Source organism: Schistocerca serialis, chromosome 3 (genome assembly GCF_023864345.2).
Source record: "Schistocerca serialis cubense isolate TAMUIC-IGC-003099 chromosome 3, iqSchSeri2.2, whole genome shotgun sequence".
NCBI lineage: Eukaryota > Metazoa > Arthropoda > Insecta > Orthoptera > Acrididae > Schistocerca > Schistocerca serialis.
The window spans coordinates 497,172,682-497,187,293 of NC_064640.1; the positions used below are offsets into that span (position 1 = coordinate 497,172,682).

The 14,612-nt window shown below is 40.5% G+C and overlaps 1 protein-coding gene across 1 annotated transcript in view; it reads left to right on the top strand.

Annotated features, from left to right (window-relative positions):
• LOC126470948 (aminopeptidase N-like) overlaps nucleotides 1–14,612 on the top strand; it is a 536,862-nt gene that overhangs the window by 460,538 nt on the left and 61,712 nt on the right. The gene's annotated exons all lie outside the window — the stretch shown is intronic.

Consider the following 14,612-nt stretch of genomic DNA (forward strand, 5'->3'; position numbering starts at 1 on the left):
AAATGACTAATCATTCATCACTGTGCTATTCCTTAGTTATTTACTTGTGATTTCTACATGCAGCAAAGAACCACTATAGGTTTTCATCCCTCTTTGAATATGAATACCCATAGTCTTTCAGGATAATCTAGCATGTAGTTTTCTTCCAATTATAGTTTTCATCATTGTCTGTTTCCATTTTAAGATATATGTGATAATGCTCATTATTTTAACCAAATACATTGATGTCCTATGTTAAACAGTTTCCACAATTCATTGTCATCATGTCTAAAACATTTACTTTGAATCCTCCTTCCCGGTTTTTCACATATGGTTTTTCTTATCCTTAAAACAGTAAGAGCTCCAATGATGGCCTGTCTATGAATGCCATTGAAATCAAATCACAAATCACTTAAATTGAAGTCATGGGTTCTGCCTCAACATCCCAAAAATGCACATGTAAACACAAAACTGAACACTTACCAACACTGCAACAAATACATTCCATGTCTTGTCCCAGCACTACTAGTGTGTGACATCACTAGTGACATTACTAGTGTGTGACATGCCTTACAGGCACCTGACTCTGTAAGATTGAATTTGTTTGCTGAGTACAGGATTGGCAACACTGGGGTTCCTGAGCTGTGGACTGGTAAGTGTCACCAGTCCTCTGCCACCGTAAGCTCTGGGCAGGCTTCAGCGACCACCGTGCTTCACGGTGGTGGAATGTTGTGTGTCACAGGGAACGGAGATCTTGGCTTGACTGCCCGGATCACGAGGATGGACTAAACCTCTATAAAAGACTCCTCAGTCTCAAGGTGTGCTGTGCACTGATGAGATGCATGGCTGTTGAGGTGGAACAGTCATTAGTGGGCAACCTCTGGAGAACCTACCACACCTCAGTTGTGTAAGGCTTACTCAGGCACATGGGGCTCTGTCGGAGTGGGCCCTTATTTCCCTCTGAAATTCTCTTTACCCCCTCCCAGTGGAAAGGGTGGGCCACTGGAAGATACCAACACCTAGTCCAACAAGAGGGCTTGTGTAGCCAGTCCTCCTGATTCAGTCAGTAGTAACAGAATTCATGCTGCTTCGCAGAATGTGCTTCTTATAGTTAAAAGAAAAGAGGAGAGTTTTGAAAAAGTTTCACCATTTTACATACAGAAAGGCTTAGAAGGCATTTCTGGCACCTTAAAATCTGTTAAGTGCTTGCAAAATAGGACCCTGTTGGTTGAAACATCTAGCTTCCAACAAGTAAAAGATCTTCAGAAAGCACAATACCTTGGGGAGTATGCGATAGAAACTGAATTGCACAACACCTTGAACTACAGCAAAGGTGTTGTGACTTGCAGGGATCTAGTTGACATTCCCTGAGAAGAAATGAAAGCTGAATGGTCTCAGGATGACACAGTCGATGTGCAACACATTACAAAATGGGTGGATGGTACTCTTGTGAAATCAGACTCATTTTATCCTTACTTTTAACAGCATCAAACTACCAGAGCATGTGAAGGCAGGTTTCCTAAGTCTCAGTATATGGCCTTATTACCCCCAATCCAATGTGATGTTTTAAATGCAAGCACTTTGGGCACACTGCTCTCAGCTGTAGAGAGGAAGCCACTTGCGGAAAATGTGGTAAAGTTGCCCGTGAGGGAGTTTGTTGCTCCTCTCCTCCAAAGAGTGTCAACTGCTCTAGGGATCACCATGTCTAGAGCAGGGTCTGCAGAGTTTTCCTTGAGGTGCAGAAGGTCCATGAGATCAAAACCACAAAGCGCATTCCATAAGATGATGCCAAGAAGTTATACAAGTCCATGCTGCCACCCACTTTCGCTGCCTCCTTTTCTTCCGCCCTGAAACAGCCTGTACTGAAAACTGATGCTGCTATGAAAATTGAGGTTGCTACTGCCAGCACTGGCACCTGCATTTGTCAATGTACATGTCCTGCTGCAGTTCCTTTGAAGCCTGCTCCCGCCTCAGACCAAAAAATCGAACTCAAAGGCAAAGACTCCCCCACAGAAGGAGACAGAAGGTACAGTCTGATGATGTCGATGTCATTCTCTCTGACATCTCTCTCGACTCTTTTTCAGAGGAGATGGAGGTTGATGACAGATTGGGGCAATCATCTCACCCCAAAACAGAGCTGGCCAGTGTGGCTGAGCAGTTCTAGGTGCTTCAGTCTGGAATCGCACTGCTGCTACAGTTGCAGATTCAAATCCTGCCTCGGACATGGATGTGTGTGATGTCCTTAGGTTAGTTAGGTTTAAGTAGTTCTAAGTCTAGGGGACTGATGACCGCAGATGTTAAGTCCCATAGTGCTCAGAGCCATTTGAACCCAAAACTGAGCATCCACTTATTGTGGGCTCCCCTCCCCGGCAGAAAGTCATGATGAAGGTACTCCCATCCTGATAGACGGCTCCCATTATACAGTGGAACATGAATGGAATTTGGACTCATGTGGAGGAACTGAAACTCCTAGCACAGCAACGCCCCCGTGCTAGTGTTTACAGGAAACACATTTAAAAACGTCTGATGCTCCTGTACTAAGGAGCTATATGTTACATCGCACGGATGACCTGAATGGGGAAAGGGCCAGAGGGTGAGAAAAGGGCCAGAGGAGGGGTTGCCCCATTTGACAATAATAGGCACCATTCCTCTGTTCTCCCCCTACAAGCAATTTCATCTGAAATTCATTTACGTCGGAGGCTTACAGTTTGCTCCCTTTATTTACCTCCTCTGGATGCAGTAGACTCTGAGGCTCTCACAGATCACATCGCTCAACTCCCCTGACCATTTCTCCTCCTGGGAGACTTCAATGACCATCATGTCCTGTAGGGCTCAATGTCTACTTGCCATCAGGTTCAAGTTTTGGACAGCCTCCTGGCATCTTGAGACCTGTGCATGCTACACGCTGGTACTCCGACTCATTTTTGTGTTGCCACTTGGCTATTCCCAGCCATTGATCTATCTCTCTGCTCTCCAGCCCTCACCAACTCTGTTCACTGGGAGGTCATTGATGACCTTCATTCCAGTGACCACTTCCCAGCCCGCCTTCAGCTACTCAATGGTGTGTTGCTTGGACAGAAGCCACCAACATGGATGTTTGGCAGGGCCAACTGGACACTGTCTGGGACTGGGTGGATCACGTCAAGCATGTGATCCATCATACTGCTGACCTATTCCTACCAAAGTCTTTCGGCCCTCTTCAGAGGTGACCTGTCCCTTGGTGGACACAAGAGTGCCATTTAGACATCTGGGACAGGCATGTGGCTCTTTGATGGCTTAAATGCCACTCAACAGTGGACAATCTCGCAGCCTTTCAAATCACGGGAGCCAGGGCTCACTGTGTCATTAAAGAGAGCAAAAAGCGGTCATGGCATGAGTTCCTGAACTCCATCAATCGTTCCACTTGTTCCTCAAAAGTATGGGAAGCCATCAGGAGGATTTCCAGTAAACACAGCCATTTACCGATAGCTGCAGTGCTGGAACAGGATTGCCTCCAAACGACACCTAGAAACATTGCTCAGATGCTGACTGAGCATTTTGCACAAACTGTAGCCCAATACAAGCCAGGATCCAGTGTTTCGTCACTACCGTGCCACTGTCGAGAGGGAAAAGTTGGACTTTAGGTCCAACGGTTCTGAGGCCTACAACTCCCCTTCTCCATGTGGGAGCTCGAATAGGCACTGACTGAGCCTTTTCTGACACTGCACCCGGTCACAACCACGTCCCGTACTGCATTCTTCAACATTTGCCAGCAGCATCAAAGGAAATCCTCCTCTAATGTTTCATTCTAACATGCCAGACTGGCATCTTCCCGACTAATGGAGGGAGGCATTTCTAATCCTTCTCCTCAAACCAGGAAGGGACCGCTCATGTCCCAGTAGTTATTGGAGTATCACGTTAACGAGCTATGTAGGATAGACCCTGGATGGTTAACCGTCATGTGGTCTGGCTATTAGAGACCAGGCAACTCCTTAGCCATTCTCAGTGTGGATTCCAACAATTTCAGTCCACTGTCAACAACCTGTCCCTCCTACAGGCAGCTTTTCAGCAGGCTTTCCTTCATCAGCATCACTGTATTGGCATATTCTTTGACATCAGTAAGGCATACGATACTACTTGGAGACACTGTATTCTCGCACAACTGCATCAATGGGGCTTTCATGGTCACCTCCCCATTTTCATTCGGGCTTTCCTGTCTTGGCGGTTTTTTAGGACCTGAGTTGGTGACACACTGTCTGATTGATTTGAGCAGGAGAATAGTATCCCTCAGGGCAGTATTTTTAGCGCTACCATCTTTGCCATAGCCATCAACAGTATCACATCTATGGTAAGGAGTCCTGTACAGTGCTCCTTATTTGTGGACGATTTTGCTGTTTTCTGTTCCTCCTCCAGTGTTGCAACAGCAAGCTGTCAGTTGCAACTTACAGTGCAACAGTTAGATGAGTGGGCTGCAAAGACAGGTTTTCAGTTTTCTGCTGATAAGTGGGTGTTTGTTCATTTTAATCAATCTCGTTGTCTTTTTTATTTGCTGCCTTGACTACGGGGGACACTATCCTACCTTTCAGAGACACAGTGCCGTTTATGGGCCTCATTGTTGATTCCAAATTGTCATGGTTGCCACACCTGTGAGACTTGAAAGCCAGAACCCTGAAGGCACTGACCATCCTGTTAGAAGTAGTCACAATCAAGCTACAGTAGCCCATTACAAGCAGCATAGTAAGGTGCTTAAAAATGTTATTAGCAAGGCAAAAAGTATGTTGTATGCAAATAGAATAGCTAATTCACAGGATAAAATTAAAGCCATATGGTCAGTTGTGAAGGAAGTGTCTGGTCAGCAGCACAAGGTTGACAATATAAAGTCAGTTTGCAGTAATAATATTTCTGTTACTGATAAATCAGATATATGTACAATATTTAACAACCATTTTCTGAGCATTTCTGGTGACTTAAATAAAAGTTTAGTATCTACAGGAAGTCACATAAATTTCTTAGCAAATGCCTTTCCGAGATTGACGTCTGAAATACTCCTCTGTGATACAGACAAGAGGGAGATTGAGACAATAATCAAATCACTGCAAACTAAGGACTCTCATGGTTATGATGGAGTGTCTAGTAGAATATTAAAGTACTATGCTGCACATGTTAGCCCTGTATTTAGCCATATTTGTAATTTTTCCTTTAGGAATGGTCAGTTTCCTGAGCGATTAAAGTACTCAGTAGTAAAGCCGCTTTATAAAAAGGGAGAAAGGGATAATGAAGATAATTTTAGACCTATTTCTATTCCATCAGTGTTTGCAAAAGTTATCAAAAAGGCTGTGTATGTAAGGTTAATTGATCATTTTATATCATACGATTTGCTATCAAATGTACAGTTTGGCTGTAGAAGTCGTTTGACAACTGAAAATGCTATATTCTCTTTTCTCTGTGAGGTACCGGATGGGCTAAACAAAAAGTTTCGAATGCTTGGCGTATTTTTTGATTTAACAAAGGCATTTGACTGTGTTGATCACACAATATTGCTCCAGAAGTTGGACCATTACGGAATAAGGGGAGTAGCTCACAATTGGTTCACCTCTTACTTTAGCAACAGGCAGCAAAAGGTCATTATTCACAATATTGATAACGGCTGTGATGTGGGATCTGAGTGGGGTACTGTCAAGTGGGGGGTGCCCCAGGGATCAGTGTTGGGGCCGCTCCTGTTCCTTATTTATATAAATGATATGCCCTCTAGTATTATGGGTAACTCTAAAATATTTCTGTTTGCTGATGGCACTATCTTGGTAGTAAAGGATGTGTGCAACATTGACTCGGTTTCAAGTAGAGCAGTACATGACCTCAGTTCATGGCTTGTAGAAAATAAACTAACGTTAAATCACAGTAAGACTCAGTTTTTACAGTTCCTAACACAAAATCCAACAAAACCTGACGTTTTAATCTCACAGGATGGGCATATGATTAGTGAAACTTAACAGTTCAAATTCCTAGGTGTTCAGATAGATAGTAAGCTGTCGTGGAAAGCCCACATTCAGGATCTTGTTCAAAGACTTAATACTGCCATTTTCACTATTCGAACGGTATCGAAAGTGAGTTATATTTCGACACGTAAATTAGTCTACTTTGCTTATTTTCACTCACTTATGTCGTATGGTATTATGTTTTGGGGTAACTCTTCCCATTCTGGAAGGATATTTTTGGCTCAGAAACGGGCTGTTCGGGCAATAAGTGGTGTGAGTTCACGAACCCTTTGTTGACCTCTTTTCACGAGTCAGGGTATCTTGACATTGGCCTCTCAATATGTATATTCCTTATTGTCATTTCTTGTTACCAATATTAGTTTATTTCCAAGAATAAGCAGCTTTCACTTGGTTAATACTTGGCAGATATCAAACCTCCATTTGGATCGGACTTCCTTAACTCTTGTGCAAAAAGGTGTGCAGTATACTGCTGCATCGATTTTCAATAAGCTGCCACTCGAATTCAAAAATCTTAGCAATAATCCACGCGCTTTCAAATCGAAACTGAAGAGTTTCCTCATGGTCACTCCTTCTATTCTGTCGAGGAGTTCCTGGAAAAATTAAGATGATTCTCATTGTATTGCTGATAGCGTTTGCTTAAACTTATGGACTGATTTTCGTTCAGGTTCATGAACATTTATTTTTATCTGTTATTACTTTTTATGTTGTAAGTTCATGTACTGACATGTTCCATGACCTTGGAGATTTGCTCCTCAATTTGGTCCTACGGAACTTGACATTTAAATAAATAAAATAAATAAATCCTCAAGTGCCTCAGCCACAGGTGTTGGGGAATGGACAGGGCATGTCTCCTCTAGTTTTATCGGGCTTTTGTGTGTTCGCGGCTGGACTATGGGTGCATGGTGTATGGGTCAGCGAGGCCCTCTTATTTGCGGGTCCTTGATGCTGTCCACCATGCGAAGATTCAACTGGCCACAGGTGCTTATCGGACCAGTCCCATACCCAGCCTCTGTGCTGAGGCTGGGGAACTGCCACTTACCATCCAGTAGCAGTTCCTCCTGGTGCACCAGGCATTCAAGTTTCTTGCAACTCCAACTTCATCTGCTCACCATATTGTTGCTCATCTGCCTCTGGAACATCTTTTTTCCCATTGTTCCTGAGCCACAATGCTGTTTGGGATATGTGTGCTGGAATCCCTCAGTGTGGAGCCTGTCCAGCCCCAAATCCAGGGTTCTAACCACCTGCCACCCTGGTTACCAGAGAGACCCAGGGTGATTTTAGATTTCGTGCGGTACAAGAGAGATTGCACTCCTGCTTCCATTTTTAATACAACATTTTCTGCCATTTTATCTGAGCACTGTAGTTGTTTTTGCAGATGTGTCAAAACGGGGATTCTGTTGGTTGCTCTGTTGTTTTTCTGCATCATATCCTCAAGGTCTGACTGCCTCAAGCGTTTACTGTCTTTAATGCAGAGTTGTCTGCAGTCTTGCTGGCACTGGATCAGATGAGACACTCTTCCCATCCTAAATTTCTTGTCTGTTCCAATTCACTAAGTGCCTTTCACTCATTACAACTTTTCTATCCAGCAGCTAAAATAGTCCAGATCATCCAGGATGCCCTCCTCCAACTACAACAACTGGGGAAGGAGGTGGCTTTCTGCTGGGTTCCAGGGCACATCGGCATTACTGGGAATGAAAGGGCAGATCTCACAACCAAGGAGGCATGTCTTGATCAGCAACTATTTCAGTGTGCCATACCCCTGCACACACTCACCTTGCTGTTGAGCTCACGAGTCTTGCATTGGTGGGAGGAATAGTCGCTGGAAATGACTGACAATAAGCTCCATTTAGTCAAGTCCACAATGTGTTTGTGGTGTACTTCCTTCCAGCCACGTAGATGAGATGAGGTTCTCCTCACTCATCTTCACATAGGCCACAGTCCTATGATGCATGGCTTTTTGCTCTGGGGAGAGGATCCTCCAATGTGTGGTGCTTGTGGCATCCAGATCACTGTGCCCCACATTTTATAGGATTGCGTTTTATTTTCTGACCAACAGGTGGTGACTGACTTGCCGGCAGATCTGCCATCTCTTTTAAGAAATAATCAAATCAAGTTTTAAAGTTCTGTGACTTGTCCAATGTTCTTACCAAGATTTTAGGGAGAGGGTCTTAATTTGTTCACAGGGTGACTGGCTCGCCCATATTTTATGTAAGTGGCCAGCCAGTGACAATTTCCTGTGGCATTCTTGATGCCCCTTTTTCGTTTTACTTGTATTTTATTTTCTTATGCAGCATGTTTCATCTTTTCCTGCTTTCTTTGTGTGTATGGTTCCATTTTACTAATTTTGTTCACATTCATTTCTTTAAACGTGTGTCAGGGCACTGACAACCTTGCCTATTACCAATTGCAAGGCATAGTGGGATTTCAACAAATACTGTTACATGTTTGACTACCATAACTGCTAATGCGTAACTGCAAATAATTAACATGTTTCCCAGTACCATCATCTTATGTAGTCTTTGTTCAATCAGCATCATATCATGTGTGCAACCCCAGTAAATTGTCCCATGAATCAATTTTCACATAGTTCACCACTCTACCAAAACAAACATACATTAAATACAATTATCTCACAAGTTTAAAAAAATTGGTAATGGACCTAAAGAGTGCTTGGTGGTAAACCCACATTTTAGCTATAATTTCCAAGATTTTACTGCCACAGGATCTATACAGATGATTTGCTTCTGGGTATGATCAATATGTGGGCTGTCCAACACTGCTACATTAATAGCCAACATTATCCACACTAATGGGAACCACTCTCATAACACCTGTAGTCAGTGTTTCTACATTGTGATGCATAGTTATTCTGCATTGGTTCTACTTCATAAAGTGAAATGGGCCTTAGTGATTTTCGTGTGCAAGTACATTCCCTTAAAACTAATTTTGAAATGCAATTTGTGTAAGGAGAACAGGCAGTCACAAAGCAAAGCAATGGAATTGGATGTGTGTGTAACAAATTTTTCACACAGTCTACAATATGCTTGTCAGTCAGGGCTTAACCCTGTTTCTATAGCTTCTTTAATAATACAATGTTTGTGGACAATACATGTTTTGTCTACACCTAGCTGTTGCAATATTCCATTAGAACAATCATTTTAATGCTAACTCATTCCACTTTCTGGCAAAAGTTTTATTCTGTTTATTTAAAATAATAATAATAATAATAGTACATGACAGTAAATGATAAACATTGAACTATGGCAGTGATTCCCAACATTTCTTAGACAATTACTCCTAAGTGAAATCAGGTATTAGCTATCACCCCCCTTAACCTCCCCCCCCCCCTCTCTTGTGCCATCTGTTGCCCACCCAACCTCCCACATATTACCAGTTTTAGCAGCATGTGTGCTTGTGTCTGTATATGTGTGGATGGATATGTGTGTGTGTGCGAGTGTATACCCATCCTTTTTCCCCCTAAGGTAAGTCTTTCCGCTCCCGGGATTGGAATGACTCCTTACCCTCTCCCTTAAAACCCACATCCTTTCGTCTTTCCCTCTCCTTCCCTCTTTCCTGATGAGGCAACAGTTTGTTGCGAAAGCTTGAATTTTGTGTGTATGTTTGTGTTTGTTTGTGTGTCTTTCGACCTGCCAGCGCTTTCGTTTGGTAAGTCACATCATCTTTGTTTTTTGATATATTTTTCCCACGTGGAATGTTTCCCTCTATTATATTAAATTATTTAACAATTACATAGCAGACCCATACACATTACCTGATACACTTACACATGGAATAACTTATCTGAAACCTAAAGATCAAGCAGACACAGCAAACCCAACTAAGTATCACCCCATAACATGCCTACCAACAATATACAGAATATTAACTTCAATCATTACACAGAAATTAATGACACATACAACACAGAACAAAATTATAAATGAAGAACAAAAAGGCTGTTGCAAAGGAGCACGAGGATGTAAAGAGCAACTGACAATAGATGCAGAGGTGACATGTCAAGCTAAAACTAAACAAAGGTCACTACACTACGCATACATTGATTACCAAAAAGCTTTTGATAGTGTACCCCACTCATGGTTACTACAAATATTGGAAATATACAAAGTAGATCCTAAATTGATACAGTTCCTAAACATAGTAATGAAAAATTGGAAAACCACACTTAATATCCAAACAAATTCAAATAATATCACATCACAGCCAATACAGATTAAGTGTGAAATATACCAAGGAGACTCATTAAGTCCTTTCTGGTTCTGCCTTGCTCTGAACCCACTATCCAACATGCTAAATAATACAAATTATGGATACAATATTACTGGAACATACCCACACAAAATCACACATTTGCTATACATGGATGATCTAAAATTACTGTCAGCAACAAATCAACAACTCAACCAATTACTAAAGATAACAGAAGTATTCAGCAATGATATAAATATGGCTTTTGGAACAGACAAATGTAAGAAAAATAGCATAGTCAAGGGAAAACACACTAAACAAGAAGAGTACATATTGGATGACCACAGCGACTGCATAGAAGTGATGGAAAAAACAGATGCCTATAAATATCTAGGATACAGACAAAAAATAGGAATAGATAATACAAATATTAAAGAAGAACTAAAAGAAAAATATAGACAAAGACTAACAAAAATACTGAAAACAGAATTGACAGCAAGAAACAAGACAAAAGCTATAAATACTTATGCTATACCAATATTGACCTACTCATTTGGAGTAGTGAAATGGAGTAACACAGACCTAGAAGCACTCAATACTCTTACACGATTACAATGCCACAAATATAGAATACATCACATACATTCAGCAACAGAAAGATTCACATTAAGCAGAAAGGAAGGAGGAAGGGGATTTATTGACATAAAAAACCTACATTATGGACAGGTAGACAATTTAAGAAAATTCTTTATAGAATGTGCAGAAACTAGCAAAATACACAAAGCAATCACTCATATAAATACATCTGCTACACCATTGCAATTTCATAACCACTTCTACAACCCTTTAGATCACAGAACATCAACAGATACAAAGAAAGTAAATTGGAAAAAGAAAACACTACATGGCAAGCACCCTTATCATCTAACACAGCCACACATCGATAAAGATGCATCCAACACATGGCTAAGAAAAGGCAATATATACAGTGAGATGGAAGGATTCATGATTGCAATACAGGATCAAACAATAAACACCAGATATTACAGCAAGCATATTATTAAAGATCCCAATACTACAACAGATAAATGCCGACTTTGCAAACAACAAATAGAAACAGTAAATCACATCTCAAGCGGATGTACAATACTAGCAAATACAGAATACCCCAGAAGACATGACAATGTAACAAAAATAATACATCAACAACTTGCCATACAACATAAACTAATATAACATGTTCCCACATACAAGTATGCACCACAAAATGTACTGGAGAATGATGAATACAAATTATACTGGAACAGAACCATTACAACAGATAAAACACCACCACATAACAAACCTGACATCATACTCACCAATAAAAAGATGAAATTAACACAACTAATCGAAATATCCATACCCAATAAACAAATATACAGAAGAAAACAGGAGAAAAAATTGAAAAATACACCCAACTGGCTGAAGAAGTCAAAGACATGTGGCATCACGATAAAGTTGACATTATACCAATTATACTATCAACTACAGGAGTCATACCAAACAATATCCACTAGTACATCAACGCAATACAGCTACATCCAAACATCTATATACAACTACAGAAATCTGTAATTATTGATACATGTTCAATTACCCGAAAGTTCCTAAATGCAATGTAACATATTCCGTACAGTTAAAAGGAAGTCACACTTGATCAAGTTCCGCGTCACTCTCCATTTTTAACCAGACATAATGTCTGAGACAGGAAAGAATAATAAAGATGATGATGATGATACTGGGTATAGCACTATAGTAGACCTTATGTAGTTAATTCTGTCTCATGCTGTTAATTAATTCATTTATCTGTTTTGAAGCAAGTAATGATGCAATTTCTGGACTATACCAGGTACTAACTACAATGTGGACAAGACATTTTCTTCGGGTTTTAAACATTTGTTATGTATATGTCTCAGTTTTATCAGCAACAATGTATGGTTTTATGTCATCTCATTGTCTCTCTAGAGCTATATCCTGGGAATCAAGAAGAGGATTTTGTTTGGTGGCTGGTATCCTCTTTCTGTAAAACAACTGCATGCATAGATTAACTGGGTTCTTTATTCATAAGAATGGAAAGTTAAATTTACTTAAGATGGTCACTGCAGTATAGGCTCTTCTGTATAGTCCACATTAGCCTCACTGCTGGTGAAGTACAAAGTTTGCCATGTACACTATTGTGATTGATATGTGCTGCCTGTCCCTGAGTTAGCGGGGGAGCTAACTGTTGCTGCGATTCCCACTGGGCTGTGACTGATGACACTGGAACTTACTCAGTGCGACAGACTGTGACAGACTCACCCTCCGGTCTGTGGTGGTAATCCTAAATACTGGTGGCTGAGAGGGTGTTGGAGGTGTGTTTACTGCAAGTCTGTTGTTGGCCTTTATCTATCACCCCACTTTCTGCATGATTTGCTGGCGCCAGATTACACCAGTACATATGGGACAAAGCAAAACATATGTGTGTAGTGGGTGGACTATGTGAGAAACCTGTAAACTGCACCATGTTATTAACTAAGAAAAAGTAGTTATTGATAACTTATATAATCAATATTAGAGTCTTACAAAATATGAAAATAGTAACAATTTTTTTAAAGTAACTTAGTTTCATGAGTGAAACAGAATTGAACCATTTAGTTTTTACCGCTCAGATAATTTCATTTTACCCCTCAGGGGACAGTTACCCCAGGTTAGGAACCACTGGGATACCAACAAGTGTTACTGCCTCAGAAAGGAATGACTCTGATGAGGCAATGCCAGCATCCTAACCAACTGCTCAGCACTATGAGTAAGTGGGAGCAGTTATGGGTAATGTGATAAAGCCACCTCCTGAGGTTATAAATTTTAGAATCATTGAATACATATATCTAATGTAATGTAAACCACCAAAAATATGACTTATCTTCTATATCTCTCATTGGCCAAAATACTACATACAATAATATGCATATAGTATACAGTGCTGAATCCATCATTACTTAAAAAAAAAAAGCCGGCAAAGTGTTGCATTATATCCAAGATGTTGATTCAATAGTTCTGACACCTAATCAACTGGAACATGCATTTTAACGTTAATCAACCCTGCTATACATAGAGTCGAGCCATTGGTTCTTTATGTTTCTTTGAAATGACTTCAATCACTTCCCTACTAAAACTTTTTTCTGTTATACCTATTACTGATGCAGTATGAACCACATATATTGGAATATGTTAGCTTTCTCTCTAGAATGCTCTATCTTTCCACTATTAAGGCATACACCTGCATTATGCTGAAAAATAATGCCTCTGGATTCTTTATGTGAAAGCTTTTAAAGCTCTTTGAATAAAAAACCTTCATTAACATTCTACATATTTATTCTTCATGTCTACATATTTATTTCTCAACATAGTCATCCTGGTGACAAACACATTTCTCCCAACGAGAGACCAGTTTGTTGACACTGTCACTATAGAATGTTTGACTTAGCTGATAGAGCCACAACCTCACCTCTTTTGTACCACTTCATCACTATCAAAATGAAATCCACGAATGTGTTCTTTAAGTTTTGGAAACAGCTGAAAATCAGACATATCGGGACTGTATGGAGGACGATTGATGACAGTGAACCCAAGGTGGCAGATTGTTGCACACATCACAGCACTTGTGCAGGGTCTGAATTTCATGCTGAGGAAGAGGATGCTCCATGTGTGGATGGACTTCTCAAATTCGAAATTTGATTACAGCATGCTTTTTTGCACACATCAACTCTGTTACATTAAACACCACAATGTTATATGCTACAGTTCTGAGCTCTTTAGTGGCAGGGGGCAGCAAACATATGGAGAATAAAGATTCAGAATCTTAATCATGTTTGTTTTATTTAAAAAGTTTTAATACTTTTCTCATTAAAAATTCAGAGGCATTACTTTTCAGCATGCCTCATATATAGTGGTTGTGTTAAAGACCTACATCACTTACCACAAATATCAATTCCTCTGTACAATGCTTACTTTCTAATAAGGGAAACTCTCCATTGCACCCTTCTCAGATTTAGTGATAAGTCAGTCCACTGGATAGCCTGTCAAAACCTGAACACAGCTCAAGCATGAAAATAGGAAAAAGGTGTACTAAACTGTGGAAAAAAGAAGAAAAATAGAAACAGTGAATGGTCAATACTTAATATATGCAATATCGAGCAATTTCAACCATCATTGTGTCATGGTTGTGCGGTCATGGTGTTAGACTGCAATGGAGACAAACCTAAGTTCAAATCTCACTCAGTCCCTTTTCTTTTTTCCACAAAATTAGGAACTTCCCATGTGATCATTGGTATGTCTGTTCACTGTATTCAAATTTGTGTATGTGTCATGTCGTAATGTCAGTTTGCAACAGTGATGTGTAACAAAGGGATCTCCAGGCGTACATACCTCCTA